The sequence below is a fragment of the Canis lupus genome, chromosome X (genome assembly GCF_048164855.1).
Source record: "Canis lupus baileyi chromosome X, mCanLup2.hap1, whole genome shotgun sequence".
Classification (NCBI taxonomy): Eukaryota; Metazoa; Chordata; class Mammalia; order Carnivora; family Canidae; genus Canis; species Canis lupus.
In genome coordinates this window covers 68,384,492-68,404,903 of record NC_132876.1, presented here as the reverse complement: position 1 = coordinate 68,404,903, position 20,412 = coordinate 68,384,492, and the positions used below count along the sequence as shown (strand labels likewise).

The following is a 20,412-nucleotide window of genomic DNA, read 5'->3' as shown; positions in this document are numbered from 1 at the left end:
CCCACTTGTCCTCCTGCTTCCCCCCAAGGGGTCTCTCCCATTGTGCTTCTCTTCCTTGTGTTTGAGTCTTTTATTTCTCAGTAGATATTGGCAGGCTGAGCAGGGGAGAAGGGAGCTGGAACTTGCTGTATTTCTCAGTTTTGCATAGACTTTGCTCCACACACTGTTCCACTGAAGCCATCAACATTGGAGGTTTGTTCACAATGCTCCCATGCCTGGGGCCTTTGCATTTTCACCAGGAACAAGGCTTTGGCTAGGAAATAAAATGTTCCAAAGGTAGAATTTTAGGCAACAGCCACTGAATGGCAGAGGAGACACTGAGGTCTTTCTCTCCCTGTCCAAATCCTCTTTGCCCATATCGAGACTGGTCCTGACTACAAGCTTTTTTAAGTCAATCATTATTTCCCTGAATTGGGTACCATGGAGCTCCAAGTGTCTCAGGGTGGGAACCATTAATAGATTTCTCCCAGGCCCTGTGAGGCCCAGTGTGCAGGCTGGGTATGGAGAAGGTGTGCCTCAAGCCTTGGTGCAATATGGCACCTGAGGCCAGCTCCCAGTGCTTATAAGCCCTCGGGTTGCCTGATCAGTTCAGATGAGGAAAACAAGTCTAAATAGGACAGAGGAGACAAGATGGGATTTCAAGAAGAAAGGGTGGCTGATTCTGCTTTGCAGAAGAATGCACCCTGATGGCCTCCAGGATCCAGCCCAGCAGCGGCCTGAGCCTTCTTTATGGGGCCTCCATCCTGAAGCAAACTCTCATTCCAGAGCTGTCCATCCCAGGCCTGGCTGTTCAGACTTCATTGCCCTTAACTGTGCCTTTCACACTCATCACCATCAGCAGCATCAGGAGCAATATTTAGTGAGTGCCTACTATATGACAAGCACTAAGATAAACACTGTATGTGAATTAACTCGTTCAATCCTCACAACTCAATAAGGCAGATACTATTTTCTCCCCACATAGTACAGATGAGGACGTGGAGACAAAGAGTAACCTTCCCACCCTTGGATTCAATGAAAGGTAGTTAGCTAATAGGATGGAATGGGATGGGATCCAGAGCAGTGGTCAGCATGAGTTGCCCTAAGGGAAAAATGAAGGGCCTGTCCTCCTGGGGAGAAAGGAGTTGGTGAAAAGCAGAGGCAGGTGACTTTGTTGGTGGGAGGGCAGAGTGACAGAGTTGCGCATCCAACAGTCCCTACCTTCCCAGAATGAGGAGGCTGTATTCTCTTGCTTGAGAAGGAACAGCATGATCCCACAAGGGTCTCTGAGGAGACTGCTAATGTTCAATCCCTACTGATGACAATGCAGATGTTCTGGCAGACCCAAAAGCTCCCGGGGGATGGAGATGGAGGAGGCTTTCGTTTCTCCCCCAGAACAATGGCAGAAGTGTCGCCAGCATTTCCTTTAGGCCACACCAGGGGGTGCAACAGCTTGTTTCTGGCCTCTAGCTTCTCAGAATTTACTGGACCTCTGTCAGGAGGCTAGAGAAGCAGGTACCACTCTAACTGAGGCAATTGAGATGTTCGTGATAATAGATCAGAGTCCTTGCACATAGAATAATATTCAAAATTCACCCTAGAACCCATTTTTGTGTCTTGACTCAATGGAACTTCCTGCCTGCGATCCAGGGCAAGGAGGCCTGACAGGGGCTGCAAAGCACAGATGGCAGCCAAGATGGTGGCAGTGCCTCCAGCAGGCTGCAGAATGATAAAAGACTATGAAGAACCCGGTTGTCAGGAATGCTTGTCTAGCGTGTATGGTTCTGCAACTTGTGTACTGTGCCAGGGTGCCCTGTGGATGGATGGAGGGTGAAATCCAGCCCAAGCTGGACAGGGACAGGACAGCATCTTGAGGGATTTTAATAGTATTACATGCAAGGTATATGTAAGGTATATTGTATATGTACAATATATATTGTGTAGTACTGGGTCATTATCTTGACCATGATACGTGTCCAGGCCATGTTTATGTGTCTGTGTGTGATGTGTGATACGGGGTCTTATATACTTCAAATCTGTCATAAGTGATATTCTGTGTGAAAGAGCTGTTTGCAATTTTTCTTTTTTCTTTTCTTCATTCAGTCTTATCTTTTTGGTCTCTATTCCTTTTAAACGTATAGATGTAGGCTGTTTGTGTTGACCACCACATAGTATTCCATCGCATGAAGAATAAAATCGCTTTTCCGAAGCCCTCTGCTGATAGAAACTTAGATTGTATCTCTTTTTTACCATTACCAACTATGCTACGGTGAACAGTCTTGTGTAATTACCCCTTGTATATGTAGAAATCTCGTATGTGCCTGGAAGTCAGATTGCTGGGTTGAGAGGTATGTGTGTCATGAAACTGCTCCACATTCACCCAAGAGTGTATGAGAGACCCTCTTTCCCTAAGTCATCATCAACGTTCCACACCTTGCCCTCCCTCTCTGTTTTTGCAGCCACTGCAAGACCTAGCCACAGTTATGCCACATGGTCATCTCCCATCTGACCTTCCTCTCTCTCTTGCTTCTTCCACATCACTGCCAGGTCAATCTTGGCCTCCTCCAGGTTGCAAACGGAAAAGGCAGGTAGGTGGTGGTCTCCCCAGAACAACCCATCTCTCTGGGCTTTCATTCCAGGCTGCTCAGATGACAGAGTTGGAAATGTGTTGCCTGCTTCCTCCCTTACCCCCAGGCCCTCTGCAGAACACTCCATTCCAGAGCTACTAATCAAAAAGGAACATTTTCTTTCTTATTTTTTAAAGATTTTTGGGACACCTGGGTGGCTCAGTGGTTGGGCATCTTGCTTTGGCTCAGGTCGTGATCCCTGTGTCCTGAGATCGAGTCCTACATTGGGGGTCTCTGCAGGGAGCCTGCTTCTCCCTTTTTAAAGATTTTTAAAATTTATTTATTTTAGAGAGAGTGTTCACAGTGGGGGAGGGGCAAGGGAGAGAGTGAGAGAGAGAATCGCAAGCAGACTCCATGCTGAGCATGGAGCCTGATATGGGGCTCCATCCCAGGACCCTGAGATCATGACCGGAGCCTAGATCAAGAGTCGGATGCTCAACCAACTGAGGCACCCAAGTGCCCCAGGAACATTTTCTTTCTTCAACGCCTGTTGAAGGTGCCACTGTGGTCTGGCACTCCTGTCCTCTGTAGGAGGAGGCTTGATTTCTACTTGTGAAAGGCAGCAGGGATCTGATGTGAGCCTTTCCTGTGGGAAAACATTTCCTGCCATTGCCCAGATTGGCACCTTTTTTAACAACCATAACAATGTGTCCCAAATTGGAGAAGGGAAATGTAAAACAATACCCCTCAATGTTGCAAAGAACATAATGGCCAGAATTGAATGTAAGCCCTGCCTCATCCGAATTTATGTGCAGCAAACTAGAAATTCGGAACCTGTTCTGTAGTCTAATCATCACTTCTCCCCATACACCCCAGGCTTCTGGGCCATTTCTTCTGAGTCGAGGGACCCATTCCCTTTCACTGGATTCTTGTGGGAACCTCTGACCAGTTTGCCTGCCTCCATGCTCTCCCCCTCCAATCTTCTCAGTTGTGGAGATAGGTCCCTCAGTAGTTCCTTATTACTGTTGGCACAATTTCCCCAAATGTGGAACCCCCACCACTGGCATTAAGCAAAATGCCCTTGAGAGGTATGAATGAATGTTTCCTTTTATTTGAATGCTTGTGTATTTATTTTTCTATCAGAGGACACTATTAGTAGCATACCAAATCCATGACTTCATGGAAGTACTATTGCTTAGGAGGAAGATGAAGTTCAGAATCATAGACTGGCAGAGCTGAAAAGGGTTTTAGATATTATCCCACCCACTCTCATATCTTTGCCTTTACTTCCAATTCTGATACTCACCCTGACTATATCTCTGCCTATCGAACTCCTACTCAACCTTCAAAGCCCATCTCAAAAGCTGCTTCTTTCACAAGTTGCATATTATCTCCTGCAATGGACTGAGAAGTCTTTGTAATGAGCTTCTCATTTGGGGGTCCACTCCTCCACTCCCATCTCATGCCCAACATAAGAGGTCTCAAGCAATGTCTGTGGGAGAAATGAATAGCCCTGCCATCTACAGAAGTGCAGAATAGGAATGGTCCCAGCTAAGTCCCTTGAAGGCTGTTTGGGGGCAGGGACTGCACTTAAGGACTTGACTGTCATGAAAAGAACCTCAGAGGCTCCTCAGCAAGGTCTCACTGAGCACCTTCTTACCCTAGGCCAGGTCTGCTCTGGGTGTCGGGCTCTATCATAGCCTTCTTCCCAAGGAGATGATGCAACATGTTCCCTGCCATACTCCTCTCAAGAGGGAAGCAGAGCCCTCTTGCTTGCAGAGGTCAGTGACAGGTTCCAGTACCAGTTTTTAAAGATTTTATTTATTATTTATTTATTTATTTATTTATGAGAGAGAGTGCACATGCAAGACAGCACATGTGGTGGAGAGGGAGACACCAGCTGCCCATTGAGCAGGGAGCCTGATGCGGGGCTGGATCCCAGGACCCCAGCATGATCTGAGCCCAAGGCAGACGCTTAACTGACTAAGCCCCCGGGTGCCCCTTCAAGTACAATTTTGACAGGTTGTTCTAAATTGGTTGCTTTTATTTATTTATTTTTAAATTGGTTGTTTTTAAATAAGCTTTAGGAGACATTCCACCCCACCCCATCTCCCCTGTGCAATAAACAAGACATTTTCCAACTCTCTTCCCCCAGCCGCTTCTGCAGTTGTTGGAGCTGATCTACACTCTGTGATTCTCAATAGCTTCCCTTTCAGAGAATGACACGTTCTTCTGCTGTCCTCTTTTTTTTTAAACCGAGTTGGCTTTTCTGATTATTAAAGTAAAACGTGTGTCTTTTTACTTATTGGTAAAGAGCTTATTACTTAAAGCTCTTTATGTAATAAAGTTATTAACCATTTTTTGCCCTGTGCTGCAAATAGCTTTTTATTTCCCACTCTTCTTTTTTGTCTTTGATTTCTGGTTTATTGTGCTTTGGAATGTGCTCATGTTTTTTTTCTTAACGACACTCAAATATGTTGCTTTTTTCCTTTGTGTTTTCTTAATTCGGAGAAAGTTTTCTTCCCTCTTCCCGGATCAGAGGAATACTTATCTATATTCTCCCCTAGTGGCCAGGGAACGTTCACCGACCTTGTCTCTTTCTACTCCTGGGTTTCCCTCTCCAAGCCCCCACGCCGAGGCCCCTCCGCTTGCGGGTAACACAACCTTTCTCCGGGAGAGGCCAAAGCAATCAATCAGGTTGAGGCTTTAAAAATGCTAATGAGGGCAGCCCTTCCCCTGTCAATACTCCAGTCACTCCCTTAGCCCCTTTGAGAAAGGGCAGCTTGCTGTGGATCCCTCCCACCGATGTCCTATCTCCCGCTTCCTAACCTCCTTAGCGGCAGGGAGAGTGAGGAAGAGAAAAGTGGGTAGGAACCTCTGGTACTCGAGGGTTACCTCGCTGGCACTGCGTCTCCGATGTATACTTTTCACCTCTTCTCGGCAACTGCATTTTCAATTAGGCCCGACTCCAGAACTCCCGTTGATGCAAAGTCCCTGAGAATCTAAACGCCAGAGCCTGAGCGGAGTCACGCGGCCAGCAGCTAGAGCCCCGCAGCAACCGCCAGGCAGGAACTCCTGAATCTTCGCCTGAGTGCCCGGCCATGGTTGCCATGGGAACTCAAGCGCTAAATTGCTTTGCGCATTTAGAAGCTGAAGACCTCAGCTTTGACGCCTGTAGCCCAGCAATTGATTGACCTCCAGTTAGGTTTTTGTTATTCTCTCGAGGCATAGCCTGCTTGTGTCTTGCCCATCTCCCCTGAGGATTGCGTTGGCGAGAGAACTGAACATTTAGCTCAATTTTTGTAAAAAAAATAAATAAATAAAAATAAAAAAATCTTTGTACCTTGATTTATTCCAGAAAGAATTTAAGGTGGCTTACAAAGTTACACCCAGTACTTGGAAAGAGCCTAAATTAGATGTAGGAGAGAAAGATGAGGCAAGAGGAGAACAAGGATTACCAGTGAAGAAGTCCTGACACAAAGTGAAGGTCAGGAAGTCCTTTCTTGATAAATGTGAGTCCCAAAATTTGGCTGTAAGCTTTCATGGCAGATAACAGAAAGGGGAGGCATGATCAGTCATGGGATTCGCAGATAAAAGCAAATCCATTGTTTATTAAAAGCACAGGTGTTCCAAACCTTGAGACTAAAAACTCTGCTTCCCCTGCCCACCCCTCCTCCTCCCTGCCCGCCCTGGAAACTAAATTTCTTAGTTTTTTTTTTTTTTTTCTGTAACCCAGCATGTTACCTGAACAAATGGAGGCATATTTTAACCTCAGTAGATGGTCTTTCTTCTTCTTTTTTCCACCTTTCTTATTATCATTGTTAAATAAATATTACATGTTTTTGTAGAGGAAATAGCTCAAATAACCATAGAATAATACTATGCAGTCTTGGATAAAATGTGGTGGTTCTTTGTGTTAAACAAAAAGTGTAAGGTGCAAAAGAAGAATGCGTATAATCTCATGCCACCATCTAATTTCTTGTATATGCACAGAACATTTCTGGCAGGATGCCTAAGAAGCGGTCTAGGGGTCAAAGAGACTCCCTTTTCTCTGAATTCTCTTTGTAGTCACTGAATATTTATGTTGTATGTGTGTGTACATTAAGAACTCAAAAATATTTTTAAGTGAGTAACACACATATGCGTAAGAGTTGTTAGAAGGTGGGGAAATGGGAAATTTAAATCCAGAAAATTTAGAAAAGAAAAAAGTCTTCGCAGGTTTTTTTACCACCTGGATCTGACTACTGTTAACCTTTTATTATTATTATTATTATTATTATTATTATTTAAAGATTTTATTTATTTATTCGTGAGAGATACACAGAGAAAGGCAGAAGGAGAAGCAGGTCCCCTGTGGGGAGCCTGATGCAGAACTCCATCCCAGGACCCTGGGATTATGACCTGAGCCGAAGGCAGACACACTCAACCACTGAGCCACCCAGGTGCCTCCCCCCTTTTTTTAAAGCAGACTTTTTCCCGTGTAAACCAGTACTACCTTTCTGCAGGGCAGTATGGCAATGTTTCTAAAGCTCTAAAAATGTGTGTGCCCTTTAACCTGAGGAGATAATGAAAGGAATGCCCAAAAATGCGTGCATGGAGATGAACATCAAAATATGGGTTATGATGTGGAAAGAATGGGGTGAAGGTGAACCCAGTAAGGGACTGGCTAGGTAAATCAGGGAGCGTCCCTGTAGTGGGACGCTGTGCAGGCTTTGGAAATGAAGATCTCTGGTTACCAAAAGGCTCTTCAGACTGCATTAACCCTCACCAGTAGAGTCAGCACCCTGTGCCTTCTTTCCTCAACATTATTATGATGCATTATTTGTTTCTGTGTGCTTACGTAACATCTCCCCCCCGCCGCCCCTACCTCCTCACACTAGACTGGCAGGTCCATAAGGATATAAAATATCCTCATTTTTTTTTAATTTTTATTTATTTATGATAGTCACAGAGAGAGAAAGAGAGAGAGGCAGAGACACAGGCAGAGGGAGAAGCAGGCTCCATGCACCGGGAGCCTGATGTGGGATTCGATCCCGGGTCTCCAGGATCGCGCCCTGGGCCAAAGGCAGGCGCCAAACCGCTGCGCCACCCAGGGATCCCAAAATATCCTCATTTTATATAAAATATGCCTATTCTATTCCTTATGGTATCCCAAGTACCTTACAAGGTTCTTGGCATATAATAGACACTCAATAAATATCTGTTGACTGATTGACTAAATACATAAACAGAAAATCAAGGCAATTTTCTTGCCATCCATCTCAGGTATCCCTCAGTCTCCAGATGGACTGTCAGTGTTGCCTGGAAACACTTTTAAAAAAAAAAAGATTTTATTTATTTGTTCATGAGAGACACGGAGAGAGAGAGAGAGAGGCAGAGACACAGGCAGAGAGAAAAGCAGGCTCCATGCAGAGAGCCTGATGTGGGACTCAATCCCAGGACTCCAGGATCACGCCCCGGGCCGAAGGCAGCGCTAAACTGCTGAGCCATCCAGGGATCCCCCAGAAATACTTTTCCTTTCCCCTAATCTCTAGGGCAGCTGCTTCACATATTCCCTGGATCGTCATGCCCCAGCTACATCCCATCTACCTCTAGGCAATGATTTCATCTTCTACTTCCCAGAAAAAAAAATAAGAACCAGCAACTGGAGACCTCCTCCCATGCCCTCCCTACCTCTCAGAGCCTTGTTCTGTGACCTTCAGAAATCAGGAGGCCAGTGGTAACCCAAGCTAGCACACATTTGGCTACACTGATGGGAGGCAAAAAGCACTTACCTCACCCACTTCCTTCTCTGGAACTCTCCAGCAATACCCCCTCCCCTTTCACTATTAGTACTCTTGAAAGAGTAGACTATTTTCTGCCTCCCATTCACTCTGTCCTTATTTGACTCAAGGGCACAGTTAAATATTCTGCTCTATACATGATCATCTATCCATGCAAGGGCCTTTATGTTCTTTTTTTGTTTGATTTTATTTTTCCTTTTCATCTTTCATCCCCACTCACATCCTCTCTCTAGTAGGTTGGTATGTGTCTCAGAAATACAGGTGTCTTTGAAAATATATTTATGCATGCTTTTAATGGACAGAAATGGCGTTGATTCATAGATGATATTCTATATCTTTTTTCCCTCAACACTGTTTTTGAGGTCTCTCCATGCTGCTACATGCACATCTACTTTATCAACTTCTGGGGACTGCACACATCTACCCCAGTTTACCTCTGTGCTCCTCTAAGACCAGGCATCTTGGTCTCATCAACTCCCTGTGACCCCAAAGAATGCTACAATAAACCCTCCCTAACTTGCCCCTATGGGTTTGGGCAAGAATCTCTCTAAACCAGCAGTTCTTTTTCTTAGGGTTTTATTTATTTATTTGAGAGGGAGAGCACAAGTGGGGGCAGAGGGAGAGGGAAAAGCAGATTCCCTGCTGAGCCTGGAGCCCAAAGCCCAGAGCCCAGAGCCCAGAGCCCGGAGCCCGGAGCGGGGCTCGATCCCAGGACCCTGAGATCAGGACCTGAGCTGAAGGCAGATACTTCACCCACTGAGCCACCCAGGAGCCCCTCTAAACCAGCAATTCTTAAAGAATGGTCCGCAGGGGATCCCTGGGTGGCTCAGTGGTTTAGCGCCTGCCTTCAGCCCAGGGCATGATCCTGGAGTCCTGGGATCGAGTCCCACATCAGGCTTCCTGCATGGAACCTGCTTCTCCCTCTGCCTGTGTCTCTGCCTCTCTCTCTCTCTCTATGTGTCTCTCATGAATAAATTTTTAAAAAAAGTGGTCCGTAGACCTCTAGGAGTTACTGAGACCCTTTCAGGGGGTGCCTTTTTCACTAGGTTGATGTTCGCACCCAGGGCAAAACTACTGGCACCTTAGTAAATTAAAGTGGTAGCACCCACCTGTACCATTGGTCATTGCGTACCTCACCACCGCACACTCTCAGGGGCCAGGAAAGCCAGTTTTATCCTTTCATAACCCAGTAAAAAAAAATGTTATTTTTAAAATTAAATCTTGATCATTGAATTCAAGTCTTTTTAATAATCTGAGCAGTCCAGGTGGCTCAGCGGTTTAGCGCCGCCTTCAGCCCAGGGCCTGTGTCTCTGCCTGCCTCTCTCTCTCTCTCTCTCTCTCTCTCTCTCTCTCTGTGTGTGTGTGTGTGTGTGTGTGTGTCTCATGAATAAATAAATAAAATCTTTTTAAAAATAATCTGTGCAATGAAATGGGAAGAACATGTAGAAGAACATGTAGAGCACTTGTGCTGTTTTGCTGAAGTCTGAGGGCTGTCTGGAGGAAAAGTGTTTGTGCAGTTGTTGGAGGTGTAAGCTCAATAGGTCTCTTTTTTCCATGGAACATCCGTTGTGTTTGAAAGAAGGACCGATGAACTACAGTTATTCAGGCTTGAGTAGTTGGCAGGCGTCTTCTCAAAAGTGAACGAAGTGAGCCTGTCACTTCAAGGAAAACAGCCCACAGTTTTGTTACCAAAGATAAAATTTGAACTTTCAAGCACAAATCAGAATTTTAGAAGACTTGTTTCTGCCACCATGAGCTCAACAGCTTGCTGAGACCTGAAGGCTTTCTCTGCCTGCTCCTTAATTTGGTGTGACCTGTTGGAATTATCATGAGTCCCTCTCCCAGAAAATCTTTGAGACAAGGGTGTCAGCTGCCCACCTGGATCACTAAGGCCCTATGCGTGACAGCCTGAGCAATCTTTGCTCACCGTGTTGCAGGAGTGCCTTGTTCTGCATCTTCATAAATGTTGGAGTAGTGAGTCAGGAAGGCTGCCACTGCAGGGCAGGGGAGAAACACAAACAATCATGACACTAAAGCTTAAACTTAAGCTCCCTCTCTCCCCAATCTCCCCACTCAAACCGGACTGTCCCATCCACTCTTCATACACAGTTGACTCTTGAACAACATGGGGGTTAGGGACACCAACCCCTCACATAGCTGAAAATCCACATACAACTTTTGACTTCCCCAAAACATAACTCATAGCCTCCTGTTGACCAGAAGCCTTCCTGATAACATAAACTGTTATTGCCTATGTTGTATTTTATATGGATTATATACTGTGTTCTTAGAATAAAGAAAGGAAAACATCGTTAAGACAGTCACAGGGAAGAGAAAACACAGCTGCACTTCTCTACTGTATCAAAAATAATCCTCGCGGAAGCAGACCCATGAAGTTCACCCTCACGTTGTCAAGGGTCAGCTGGACTTCCAAGAGCTGGTGACTGTTCCATTTCTGTCTCGGCCCTGACCTTGTGGACAATGTGCCCAGAGGCACCGCACACCCACAGTAGCCAAGCTGAGCTCTCTCCTCTCCTCCCTGTTCCTATGCCTCTCCCAGGGCTCCCTAATTTGGAGAGCGCACTACCCATTCTATCCTCAGGTTATCTCCTCCACTGTTCCTTCCCACCCTGGTACTCATCCTCAGCCCTCAACCCTTCTCACCCCACACCTTCCCACCACCTCTGACCAGTCTGTTCGCCTCTCTCGAATCAGCCTTCCACCTTGTAGCCCCCATGCTGATCTCCCTCACCTAAAAGCTTTCGTGGCTCCCTGTCACCTTCAAGATAAAATCCATCACCCCTTCTCCTGACACACAAGTCCTCCGTGGTCTGCTCCCGACTACCTCATCTTCTGCCTCACTGTACTAGATCACTCTTTGTCCCCAAACACCAGGTACCTTCATACCTTTAGGCTCTTGCTGTTAATGTCCTCTGCCTGGAATGTCCTCTCTCCAACCCTCATCTTACTGGCAAACATCGCTTCATTATTTGAGGACTGGCTCGGTATCACCTTGTCTTGAGGCCCTCTTCTCCTCTGGCAGAAGGAATTTAACTCCAGGTGCTGGCAGCCGGCAATGAGTGGATGACCGGGGAATGAAACTGAAATTGCATCAAATAAGGGCTGGTGTCATTGACGTGGCAGAACTGGAACTGGTCCCTAAAGGGAATACTCTTAGCAGTAACTAACATTTATTGAGTGTTTGCTGTGCACCAGACCTTGCCCTTCCCACTTTTTAAATTTTATTTTTTACCTTTTGAGAGAGAGAGAGAGAGAGTGCACAAGCCGGGAGGAGGGGCAGAGGGAGAAGCAAACTTCCCGCTGGGCAGGGAGCCCACTCTAGGCTCAATCCCAGAACCCCGGGATCATGACCTGAGCCAAAGGCAGCCGTTACTGGGCTACCCAGGTGCCCCGCCCTGCCCACCTTATACACATTCTCATTTCACCCCTCCAGCAACCTCCAACTAGAGTTACCCTCACTTTAATGATGCAGAACCTGAGGCTTGGAGAAATACATCAGTGGCTGGTCTTTACTGGGTGGCAGCTTGTTGATCTACTGGAGAGCACTCTTTTGTCATAAGTGGCAGGGGAGAAACAGTGTCTAGAATCACTTGCAGTGGTGTGTCTTGTTCATACTGGAGGCAGTGAAGCGCATGTGGGATCAGGAGCGTGGGGCCCTGTGGTGAAGTGCAAAGACCAGGGTGGAGTCTAACACCACTCTGTCTAGCTGTGTGACCTGCAGCTCACCCCTTAACCTATCTGAGCTTCCATTTCCTAACATGTGAAATGAGGATAATAATAGTTGTCTTGCAAGTCTGGGATGCAGACGAGCTATGAGGAATAGCTGGAAGAATGGAGCACAGCATGTACTGGGAGGGCCTCCATCAATACCGAATCACTTTCCTCCCTCCCAGGTGCCCAGGGAAAGAAGTATACACTGGTGAAACTCACACATGGAGTCAGGGAAGCTGTGCTCTGACTCTGGCATTGCCAAGGCCTTGCAACTTTCAGCCTGTCACTTTCCCTCTCTGGGCTATAGTTTCTTCTTGTAACACAGGGAGTTTTGTCTTACAGCAGGTGGATGTTTCCCTTTTCTTTCCTTTTCCCAGCCACACAAAAAAGAAAGGTGTGTGTGGGGCGGGGGGAACACACCAGAAGAGAACTGGGGGAAAGGGTCAGGGTTATGCCAACCTGGAGTTCTGTGGTTTGTGGAAGTTCGGCATGTCTGGCAACAGGAAATAGTTCCTGAAGACACAGGCTTTGGACCCTGGTAACCTGGAAGCGAGCTCAGGGCTCCTCATCAGCATCTGCAAAACCAGCTCCCCCCCCCCCCCAACACACACACCCTTTTCTGGGAGCTGCCCCTACAGGTTGGGCCTCTGCTGAGACAGGCCTTGAGCCAATTCAGGCATCCAGCTGCTTGTTGCCATGGCAACGTTCCAGCGTGCTTTGCATAGTGACAGGGATGCGAGGCTTTGCTAACAAACTGCTTTGTAAAGGACTTCATGTCTTTGGGAGGAACAATTCTGTCTTCTTTTTCACATGAACAACTTTGGGAGCTATGAGGGATTTGGCAAGTCACTTGCCCTGTCATGGCCTGTGCCCTTGGGCTTCCCTTGAAGGCAGAAATTGGCAGCCTTTATTTTTCTATTTCCAAATATACCATCACCACCCTCCTCCTGTCCACTCCCCCTCCGAAGGAAAGAATGGTTTTTCCCTTAGTTAGAGCTCTGGTGAACTCAGCATGTTTAGGAAAACGGGACGAATGGACTGTTTTAACCATTCACATACCCTTGGCTGATTGCACGGTCAGCCTGCAGTCCCCCTTTCTTTGTTCAGGATGCCAAGCGATTTTCAGGGTAGAAATAGGAAGACCCTGTATGGTCCTGGTGAATGATTCCCTGGAGCAAGAAACGTAATTAGAATTTAAAGTAGAATGGGAAGAAAACCAGGCAGACCTGGGTGAATCCTGCTTTTATCACTTACAAGCCGTGTGATCGTGGACAAGTTATTTAACTTTACTTGGCCTCAGTTTCCTCAAATGTGCAGTGGGGAAGATAATAGCAGCCTTACAAGGGCATTATTGTAGGGTTGTTAGGAGGTCACATCTTATGCTTGCCTGAACTCACTGTTTCCATTGCCTGATCCTGGTTTGCCGCCTCTTGCCCAAACCAATATCACAGCCTCCTGACATTCCCATTTCTTCTCCAATCCCCTCTGGTCCATTGTCCATGTAGTAGACAGGGTGGTCTTGGAAAATTTTCAATGAGATCCGATCGCTTCCTTGCTTAAAACTCTCTAGTAGATTTCCCATTGTGCTTCAAATAAAATTGGCCACTTTCCCCTGACCTCCTCCACCCTAGGAGGAGGCCTTCTTTCCATTTCTCAGAATCGTTTCTCCTCACCTCGTGGGCTTGGCACCTTCTGTTCCCTCTGCTGGCTCCTTGACATCTTCAGTTCTTAGCTCAGGGAGACCTTCCCAGACCACTGATCTAAACTATCTCCCCACACTCATCCCTGTCGCTCACCATCATATCACCATGTGAATTCTCCCACCCCCAGCATTTTGATCACACCAGCCCTACGTCAATAATTTACACCTTGAGTTATTGTCTGGCTCTTCTGACTGGCTTGTCAACTACTTCTGTCTGTCCTGTCCATCTCTCTATCTCCCAGTGCCCAGCACAGGACCTAGCTACAACAGGCCCAGTGAAATCTATTCAGTGAGGGAATGATATACCTGGGAACAAGCCCTGAAAGGTAGCGGAGCACAGCGCATGTGCTCAGTCCCCTTCTTTTGTCCTTCTCCCATCAGCTGGGTGTAAGGCCTGCAGCCTCCAAACTGGGTGCATAATCTATTGGGGTACAGGATAGAAATATGAGAATCCCTAATCACATGTATTTTGTTACACAGTTCTTTATATTTTACAATTTATAAAATCCATTGGTGCGATATTACATGTATAGTGTTTATACAGAAATATATACCTATAGGAATATAGGCTCGAGTATACTTGGTGGCCACAGCCAACAGGAAGCAAAGCGGCAAGCTCTTGATAGCCTGTGGACTACAGATGGATTAGGCTTGACCAGCATTGAAGTTTCCCAGATTGGAGGATGAATGCTTTGGGGGTCAGTGGGGGCTATGGGGAGGGTGGGCAGCATGAATGCTCCAGTTCTCTGACACTCCCTATTGCTTCCCCCAGCCTACTTCACAAATGTCCTGCCCCACTTCCTGACCTTTGGAGGCATGTGTATTTCCAACCCTGGCTATGGTTTCCTTTGAAAGTCTCTCAGAGACCCTCCTACTGTGAACCATGGTGCTCATCTAGCCCCAGGGGGGAAGTATATAAGAAAAACTGAGACCTGGAAACCCTCTGAAGGCAGCAGCTGGAGTCCCTCATTCTTGTATCATCGGCAACCTTGAACAGTTTGGGTGTTCAGATTATTTGAAAACAAACTTGTTGACTAAGGTCAAAGCCTAGGACAGCCCTTTGAGCATCTGAGGTGAGAGGACCCTTAAGGAGCAATTAGGTCTATGTATTTAACTGCCCAGGTGGAAATGAAATGGGGCTCAGAGAGGCCCAGGACCTGCCCAAGGTCATAAAGCATCAGGCCAGTGCTCTGTCCCTTGTGCTGGCCTCTCTGCTTATCCTCTGGGATGTATGCTTGTTTATGATCCAAGTCTTGGCTGGTTCCACCGTCTTGGTCTTGGCCTGCTACTCATCAGCACAGGCTCTCAGAAGGCTCTCTGGCTTTCTTACCAGGACAGGAGCCAAAGAAGAAAACGTGCCTCAAATCACAATTCCATAGCCTACTGCCCTCCCTAAACCCACTTTCTATACATCTAAACCTACCCTTCCTTGGATATCAGAGGCATCAACACCCTTCTAGTGGGTCCTTGGGTCCAAAATATGAAGCATGCAACTTACCTTGAGTGAGGGCCTACTATGTGTCAGGCTTTTATTTTTAATAAACTTTTTATGAGAAATCAACACACACACACATACACAAAAACACACACAAAAAATGCACAGGGGTACCTGGGTGGCCCAGTCAGTTAGGCGTCTGCCTTGGGCTCAGGTTGTGATACCAAGGTCCTGGGATTGAGCCCCCACATTGGGCTCCCTGCTCAGCTGGGAGTCTGCTTCTTCCTCTCTTTCTCTGCCCCCAGTCCACCTCCCACCCCGCTTGTGCTCTCTCTCAAGTAAATATATAAAATCTTTTTTTTGAAGTGCATACATCAGTGAATGATTATAAAATGAATACACCCATATACCCATTACCCAGGTCAGAAAGTTGAGCCTGACCAGGACTACATAAGCCCTCCTCAAAGCAATTTGTAGCCATCATTGCACACCTCCTCACAACAGCTGACAAGAAAGGGATAAGTAATTCAATCCACTTTACAGATAGCAAATTCTTTTTCTTGAACTCATTTAATTCAGCCTTGAATACTCAAGAAATTACACTTTTTTCCTCCAATTATTATTGGAGTCGAGTAGGCATTAGAATAAATACATGACTATTAAATGTAAAAAAGATGGTCTGCAGATATGTAAAATTCCCTGCCATACCACTACTTCATGTGCCACTAGCAAAATGTGTACCACACTTCAGGGACCATTGCATTGTATTGTGAGAGTAAACCCAAGGGAAAGGCTGTTTACAGCTGGGAAGATCAGAAGAGGCTTGGAAGCAGGACAGGAGGCATAGGCAATGGCCCTACCAGTCATGGAAAGGATGTGGCCTTGAGGATGAGAGTGTGCTCCTGGCTGCAAGCTAAGGCTTGAGAAAGCTTCACGGAGGAGGATGCTGAATCTTGAGAGATGAATACGGCTTTTAACGAGCAGAACTGGGGGTGGGGAAGAAACCCTTCCAAGCAGATGGAATAGAAGACAGCATTTTGGGGGGCTTGGAAAAAAAGCTGGTACTTGATGCTTGAGTGAGCCGTGACTGATGGAAAGGGATGAAGTTTCTCCAGGACATGGCGCTGAGTGGACTGCCTGGTATGTCAGGACCCGCTTGAGTCAGAGTCAGGGCTGTGTATTCAAATTCACTTCTCCTTCTGGAACTCGTCCCTGGAGCCTCCCCATACCAGGATAGAGTGTGTGCCGATCATGGCAGACAGGGCCAGTGGAGCAACAAAGAGCTGGACTTGGAGTCAGCCTCACATGGGTTCTCGCCCTTGACCATGCCACTTTCCAGCACCACCATCCTCCCGAAGCTCCATTTTCTCCTCTGCAGGATGGGGACCCAACATTGGCCTATTGCAGGTGATTGTGAGAAGTGAGAGCACAACTGAAGTGACACACTGGCTCTCTTCCTAGCTCTTGGGGTCCATTGTTACAGGAGTCTGGAGATAGTTCCACCCACCTCATTCCCTTTCCACCCCGTCCTCCAGCCCTGAGTACAGCTAAGCATGGCTGATCAGGGGACAACACTGAGCCTTAAACTCTTTCACTTCGAGGAGATGGACCCCAGAGGCGCTGATTTCAGGCCTCAGACTCCTCTGTCCCCTCTTCAGGTATGTCTAAAGGCACCAAGTCAGGTGAGGAGCCTGGTCCTCTTCCCTGCATAAACACTGCTGCTTCTGGCCTGGCTCGGCTTGTGCACGTGCTGAAAAGAAGCCCTTTCCTTGCCCCCCAAAGTCCACATGAAGACACCACAGGGGACCTAGCCCCCTCCATAATACCCATAAGCCTGAGCACAGTGCTCAGCACAAGGGATAGCTGAGTTCCCTAGCACCTTTCCACGGGTAGTGGTCTGGCAGCAGTAGATCCATTAGAACTGCTGCCACCCGCATCACACACAGCCCGGGTGTCCACCCTGATAAGTCAAAAGGAGTGAGAATATTTTGAGAATATCTTGAGTTGCTAGGAGCAGGAAGACCAAGCTTTGGAGGGGTTGTCAGGGAGCAAAGGAGAAGTAGGAGGAAGAGGATGAGAGAAGGTCTGCATGGGCAGGGTAGCGTGGTCCATACCGATTTATCAGCAAAAACTAACCAAGATGTCCTCTGGGCCAGGCCCTGCATAGGGCACCCTCGAGGGTCCAAATTCTGACACGTCCCTCGAGCAATTCACAAAGCTGCCAAGAGTAGAGAAGGTTCATGAGCCCATGGAAGATTTCTAACAAATTCAAGACATCTATGTTTAGGGACAAGTTGAGTGGCTCAGATAGCCAAGGCTGAAGGTACTCAGAGAAAGGGAGTGAGCTCTGCAGACTCAGAGTGGATGGCGAGAAGGCTTTAATGGAATTATGGGGTTAGAGCTGAGTAGAGAAGGTGAGAAGGGGATGAGAAGCACTTTTTTAAAAAAGATTTATTGGGGCACCTGGGTGGCTCAGTAGTTGAGCATCTGTCTTTGACTCAGGTTGTGACCCCAGGGTCCTGGAATCGAGTCCCACATTGGGTTCCCCACAGGGAACCTGCTTCTCCCTCTGCCTATATCTCTGCCTCACTCTCTATCTCTCATGAATAAATAAATAAAATCTTTGTTTTAAAAAGGTTTATTTATTTATTTGAGAGAGAGAGAGAGTACAAAGGGGTGGGATTGGTAGGAGCAGAGGGGGAAGGAGTCTTAAGTAGACTCCGTACTGAGTATAGAACCTGACACAGGGCTTGATCTCATGACCCTGAGATCAGGACCTGAGCCAAAACCAAGAGTCCTATTTAACAGACTGTACCACCCAGACACCCTGAGAAGCACTTTTTAGCAAGGTGCCTACTGTATCTGCCTGGTGCCCCTTAGTTAATGGAAGTCTCAAGTGCCCCTGTCCTGTGCCTTTTAGAACCATCTCCAGATCTCATAGTTCTGTCTCTTTCACCCTCTCTTCAGGCCATGTTTACAACCTTGAACCTACCAAGACTCACATCTAGGACCCACCCCAAGTAGAGAAGAGGGCAGGGACCAGATGTTCCCTAAACCTTACCTTCAAGGTTTTTGCCACATACATAAACCTCTCCCATGACCATGGTCATACATCCATTTTCCCAAGATGCTTCCCTTTTAGCCTGTTACACTTGCTCTGGGACCTCTGTTTCCCAAGCCCTCTTTTTTGGCCCCAGGAGGTCTCCTTGGAGGCCTCCTGCCACATTCCACAGTGAGCTACAAGGCCTAAGCAAAGATCATACCATCCTGTGACTTTTCTGTATAATTATGTCTCTCCAACTAGGCTGGGGAGCCTTGAAGTCAGTGTCCACCTCCCTCTGTAGCCTCATTCTGGCACAGGGGTGAGGCTTCAGTGATGTGTGTGGAATTGTTGAAGAAAACTGAGAGATCCTTGATGGTTGGGGGCCTGGCAGGAAGGGTTTCTGGCAGGGGGAATATTCCAGAATTTTATTTTTTAAGATTTTATTTATTTATTTGAGAGAGAGCTAGTAAGAGCACCAGCAGAGGGAAGGACAGAGGGAGAGGGAGAAGCAGATTCCCTGCTGAGCTGGGAGCCCAACACGGGGCCAGGTCCTGGGATCTGGTGGCTGAGCCCAAGGAAGCCATTTCACCAAATGAGCCACCCAGGGCATCCTAGTATTCCAAATATTTAACAGCATGTCCTTTCTCTTTCTGGGTCTGGCCAACTCTTCTTCATCCTTCATAACCCAGTCCAAGTATAACCTCCTCTAGGTGGGTGTCCTCCAACTCTTCCAAACTGAAGAAGCTTTTCTTGGTGCTCCCACATGTGGATCTTTTCCCTGGTATAGCAGTGATCCCATGGTACTGTTACACTCTGTGCGTGTGTCTGTCAGTTACCCCTTGTAGATGGTGACTCGCAACATATGTGTCCCCAACACCTAGCATAAGACCCGCCTGGCCAGAGTAGATCCCCGAGAACTTGAAAGAATGGCAATGATTCGGTGGGTAGGTAGGTGGGTGGTTGGATGGATGGATGGATGGATGAACGGACAGGTGGATGGATGGATCCCACTGTAGACCTCGTGCCCCAAAGTCAGAAGGCTCTGCTATCTGGGTGGTGCAGTGCTCCAAGTCTGCTAGGCCAACGCTCTAGCCAACCCTGTACTCACAGTGCTCTGTGGCCATGACTATGACAGACAGGTCTTCTGTCTCTGTGAGCATGAATCCAATGACATCAGGTTGGACAGTCCCACAACTCCACTAAGTTAAGTGAAGTCACTCAAGGCTGCCTAGCTCCGGCACCATTGATTCCAGGAACCATGGCCCTTCCTTGCCGCCAGGCTGTTAGGGCTGGAGTGAGCAGCTGAGTCAGCACAACCTGCCCTGTGTCACTTACCCCACAGGGCTGCAGCACTTGCAGTGAGCAGCTGCATGTATTTGGAGAGGGAGTAGGAGGGAGAGGGTGTGCATGTGGGAATTACAGTGGCACTCATGGAAGGAGCCCTCTTAATGGCTGCCGAAGGTCCCAGTTCCAGGCAGTGAATCTCTGGGCTGCAGCTTGGCCCTCCCCCTGGGAAGGCAAAGCAGGCAAGGGAGGGGAGAACAGAGTGAGGCTTCAAGTGTGTCTGACGAGGAGGCAGGTACACCTGGTGGCCACAGCAGGCATGCGAGAGGCATCTGACTGTGTTTGCTCCAAGCCTACAGCCTGGCAGCCTCATGCTCTGCCCAAATTTCCCCCAGGTCTGTCAGGACCCGAGCCCAGAGTCTGTTGGCAGCTGTCATTTACAGAACTGGATCCGTCCCCCAGTGGAGCAGGGAGCTGTATCACTTGGAATTCCTGGGTAGCACATTCCTTCACTGGTCCCTGTCACACTCCCGGATTAGGCTCTGTTATTGGCCCCTCGCTCCTGCAAGCTTCTGCAGATGAGCGAGGAGCGGCAGCAGAAATGACAGCTCTGAGAGCAGAAGCAGCCAGGGACTGTGAGGGCGGGCGAGTCGGGTCCCTGAGGGTGCCTGTGCTCGCCCTGGCTGCGGAGGCAGATGGGGCGGGGGCCATGCTCAGGGCTCGCTAGAGTTCTCCTGGAACCTGCGCTGCTCGACCTGAGTAGAGCACTAAGCAAGAGGGAGGGAGGGAGAGAGAGACTGAGGAAGGGGGAGGGAAGGAGGGAGGGAGGGAGGGGGAGAGAGAGAGAGAGAGAAAGAGAGAGAGAGAGAGAGAGAGAGAGAGAGAGA

At 47.7% G+C, this 20,412-nt stretch overlaps 1 protein-coding gene and 1 long non-coding RNA gene across 3 annotated transcripts in view; one reads left to right on the top strand and one right to left on the bottom strand.

Moving 5' to 3' along the window:
* NHSL2 (NHS like 2) overlaps positions 1–20,412 on the top strand; it is a 254,111-nt gene that overhangs the window by 141,778 nt on the left and 91,921 nt on the right. The window lies entirely within an intron of this gene.
* The window catches only part of LOC140627510 (uncharacterized), a 31,832-nt gene continuing 11,475 nt past the window's right edge, over positions 56–20,412 (bottom strand). Inside the window, exons 3-7 of one of the 2 annotated variants that reach the window (XR_012026217.1) lie at positions 14,070–14,184; positions 13,121–13,230; positions 11,237–11,430; positions 10,257–10,323; positions 56–253 (exon numbers count right to left, since the gene is read on the bottom strand). This is a non-coding gene — a long non-coding RNA (uncharacterized lncRNA). Of the gene's footprint in view, positions 254–9,780; positions 10,324–11,236; positions 11,431–13,120; positions 13,231–14,069; positions 14,185–20,412 lie in introns of those variants that run through there. The other variant, XR_012026216.1, reaches the window with a different exon arrangement.